Source organism: Lonchura striata, chromosome 37 (genome assembly GCF_046129695.1).
Source record: "Lonchura striata isolate bLonStr1 chromosome 37, bLonStr1.mat, whole genome shotgun sequence".
Lineage (NCBI taxonomy): Eukaryota > Metazoa > Chordata > Aves > Passeriformes > Estrildidae > Lonchura > Lonchura striata.
In genome coordinates, this window is record NC_134639.1 from 2,320,280 (window position 1) to 2,324,460 (window position 4,181).

General features: G+C 51.6%; 1 long non-coding RNA gene across 1 annotated transcript; it reads left to right on the forward strand.

Annotated features, from left to right (window-relative positions):
• The first annotated feature begins 950 nt into the window (after positions 1-950).
• Positions 951-1,594, forward strand: LOC144248015 (uncharacterized). The gene is made up of 2 exons (XR_013341425.1): positions 951-1,028; positions 1,311-1,594. It is a non-coding gene; the product is annotated as an uncharacterized LOC144248015 (long non-coding RNA).
• Positions 1,595-4,181: the final 2,587 nt, after the last annotated feature.

Sequence of the window (4,181 nt, forward strand, 5' to 3'; positions counted from 1 at the left end):
GGAGAAGGGGAACTGGAAGTTCACCAGCCTCAGTGTCCTGCCAGCTCAGCCAGGCCCACGGGAACATTGGGGTCCACAAGCACCAGAGACCACCAGGGAAGATCCCCAGGACAGAAGACAGCATGGGTATTGGGGAGGGGAAATATGTTAATGATTCTGGAAAAATGATTATCAGATGTGTGTTTAGTCCAGGACAATCAATGAATATGTGTGCAAAATACAGAACATGAACAGAAACTTTCCTGTACTCAGCATGCTCGGCTTTGGGAGGAGCTATCCCCCGTGCACCCAGCTGAATAAAGAATGCTGCTTCTTAAAGCTGCACTGGTGTTAAGGAGTTTTCTGTTTTACCCAATTTTTGTAACACTCCACTCCCAAGGAAAGCTCTGTCTCCTGCTGCTCACAAACAGAGGGGCTGGTGGCAGATGTGGGGCTCAGAGGCTGCCTGGGGCACAGGGACCATGAAATAATCAAGTTTTCAATGACCTGTGAAAGAAGGAGGGACAGCAACAAAACTTCTACACTGGAATTAGGAAGGGCAGTCTTTGGCCTATTTAGGATGCTGACTTGAGGAGTACCAAATCAGGTACCGATATTTTTAAGGGAAAAAGCCCTTAAAAACAAAGGGGTTCAGGAACAAAGGGCACATTTTGAGAAAGTAATCTTAAGGGGGAAGGAGCAGCCTGTCCCAGTGTGGCAAAAGATGAGCTGGTGTGGAAAATGACTGCCCTGACTGCCCATGGAGCTTTTGTGGGAACTCAGGGGAAAGAAGAGGGTGCATCAACTTTGGACAGAAGGTCAGGCAACTGTCGTGGTTTGACATGGAAAGAGAATTTCTCCCGGAAGGAAGAGGTCAATTTAGATATTGACCAATTGAAAGTAGACACGCCTCTGAGAACACAGAGGGGTTGAAAGCAGAATTCCCAGGGGAACTCGCTCTCTTTGGTTCCGGTCAGCGTGCAGTGCAAACTCTCCCCTGCCCAGCCACGAGCTGGGTGGGGGAGGGGAAGCCCCATGGCCTGAGAAAGGTAGGCCGAAAGCCCCAAGGGTGGTGGAAGGACTGGAACCGGGCTGGCCCCTGCAGATGGAAGGGTGGAAGAAATCTGGGATGTCTCCATTTCCCCCCCCAGAGTTCCTCTCCCGAGAGGGAGAGAGAAAGCCGCAAGGAAGGAGGAGCGGGGGGAGCTGCTGCAAGGTGCCCAGTGCGTGGGAATTGCTGGATGTCCAGGCATCGAGCCATCCTGGGAGTTCGGACTTTTAACCCTTCCTTGAGAAGTGAAAGCTTGTGAATTTTCCTTTCCCCTCCTCAGTTTGAAAGAGAGGAAGAGGGACACCTTGGACCCTGGGATGGGATGTTGGAAGAAGGAATTCTGGATGGGAGGGGGACAAGGAGTGGCTTTTGGCTGGACTTTTCCATGTTAGCCACAACCTGAACCAATCTTCTCCTCCAAGAGGGACTGTGTTTTGGGAGGATGCCAGTGAGTCAAGAGACCTGCTTCAGCTGAGAAAAAAGACAAAAGTGGAGTGAACAGAGAAAAGGTTAGGGGGTTTGTGGTGGCGTCCCCCTGTCCTGGAAAGGAAAGAGAAGAGAAGAAGATCTCTGTTCTTGAGCCCTCAGCCCCAGGGGAAAATGGGGGGGGACTGTGGTCCCAAACAATGAAAAACTGAACTGTTGTTTTCTCCCCTCTTAGCAGGGCATCCTTGAAAGGAAAAATCCTGAAGGCAGTGACCATCCATGCATTGTGGTGAGAGCACTGTGCATGGAAAGGAGAAGGGTCACCATGGCAAACTTTTTTCTCCGGGCGGTGCCATGTGTGACATGGAAACACAGGATGTGGAGCTGTGTTTCTTGGGGGGTCTGTGGCACAGGAGAGACTCTGTTCCCTCGATGGACTGAGTATCGATTGCTTGGAGGGTGGAAACCTGATTGGGGTCCAGATTGTGTCTCACTGTGGTTTGTTGGAGTTGGGTGGTGGGGAGGAGGAATGTTTTGCAAGGTTTTCATTTGGATCTTTGTGTGGTTTTTTTTTTTCCCTTCTTTAGTTTTCTCTTTTCTTTTGTAGTGGTAGCTTAATAAAGTTTTTTTCAGTTATTAAGCTTGGGCCTGCTTTGCTCTATTCTAGATTCCACTTCACAGCATTCAAGGTAGGGATCACATTTTCATGAGGGCACTGGCATTGTGCCAGTGTCAAACCATGACAGCAACTTAGCAAGCATTTAAGGATGTTGCTAAGTCATGCAGGAAAAAAGAGGAAAGAGGTGAAATCTCAATAATAGATTAACCTGGCCACTTCTGTGAAAAATATTAGAAAACTTTTCTACAAATAACTCAGTTGCAATTTATGGGATGATGAGAACCTCCACTCTTTATTGGATGCAGTGGAAAATATAGTAGCTAAAGATAAGGAATAGGCCAAGCTCCTTAACATCTTGTTTCTTTTAATTTTCAATATTAGGATAGGCTGTTCTCAGGACAAGAGCTCTTCTGAGCTGGTAGATGGGCACAGGAAGCAGAACAGCCCCCTGTAATGCAGGAGGAAGCAGCTGGTGACCTGCTAAGCCACTCAGATGCTCACAGGTGTATGGGATCAGATGGGATCCATCCTAGGGGGATGAGGGAGCTGGTGGATGAGCTCCCCAAGCTGCTCTCCATCATTTACCATCAGTGCTGGCTCAGCAGGGAGGTCCCAGAGCACTGGAGGTGCCAGTGTGAGCCCATCCCCAAGAAGGGCTGGAAGGAGGATCTGGGGAGCTCCAGGCCTGTCAGCCTGACCTCGGTGTCTGGGACGGTTATGGAACAGATCACCTTGAGAGCCACCACAGGGCACCCACATGATGGCCGAGGGGTCAGAGCCAGCCAGCGTGGATTTAAGAGGGGCAGGTCCTGCCTGAGCAACTGATCTCCTTTTATGACCAGGTGACCCACCTGTGGTTGTGGGAGAGGCTGTGGATGTGTCCATCTGGACTTCAGCAAAGCCTTGGACACTGTCTCTGACAGCATTCCCTGGAAAAGCTGCAGCCCACAGCTTGGGCAGGTTCCCTCCTGGCTGGGAGATGGAAGAGCTGGCTGGAAGCTGGGCCCAGAGAGGGGTGGGGATGGTGCTGCACCCAGCTGGTGTCCAGTCCCTGGTGCTGTCCCCCAGGGATCTGTGTTGGGCCCAGTCCTGTTTAACATCTTCATTGATGATCTGGGTGAGGGGATCAAGCCCACCATCCCCAAATTTGCAGGTGACACCAAGCTGGGTGTGAGTGTGGATCTGCTGGAGGGCAGGACAAGAAGACACAGCCTCCAGCTGCACCAGGGGAGGTTTAGGCTGGGCAAGAGGAAGAAGTTCTTCACAGAAATGGTGAGTGGGCATTGGAATGGGCAGGCCAGGGGGGAGGTGGCAGAGTCACTGTCCCTCTCCAGTGGCATTCAGTGGCATGGTCTGGGTGACAAGGCGGTATTAGGGCATTGATTGTACTTGATGATCCCAAAGGTTTTTTCCAGCCTATTTGATTCTATCATTCTGTGATGACTGGGACACTCTGGGGCCATTGTGACACTGCAGGGCCTCGTGGAACTAAGAGGACCATGGTGACACTGTGCAGCCCCATAGAACCAGGGCTCCATTGTGGTGCTCTGGGGCCCAATGGGACCAGGGAGTCCCCGTGACACTGGGTCCTGGTGGAACCACAGAGGCCATGGTGACACTGCGGGGCCTCGTGGAAACAAGGAGTCCATTGTGACACTGAGGGAACTTGTGGAAGCACAGAGAGCATTGTGACAGTGTGGGACCTCATGTGACCATGGAGCCTTTGTGACACCCTGGGGCCCCATGGAACCAAGGGGCCCCTGTGAAACTGCAGCACCAATGAGAACATTGTGACACTGTGAAGCCCCATGGAACCAAGGAGTCCATTGTCACATTTTGGGGCCCCATGGGACCAAGGAGACCAGTGTGACAGTGTAGGGCCTGGTGTAACCAAAGGGACATTGTGACACTCAGGGGCCCCTTGGAACCGAGGACATCTTTGCAGATGACACCAAGGTGGATGTGAGTGTGGATCTGCTGGAGGGTAGGAGGGCTCTGCAGGGAGGCCTGGAATGGTTGGATGGATGGGCAAAGTCCAACAAGATGAAGTTTAATCGATCCATGTGCCAAGTCCTGTATTTTGGCCACAATAACCCCTGCACCGCT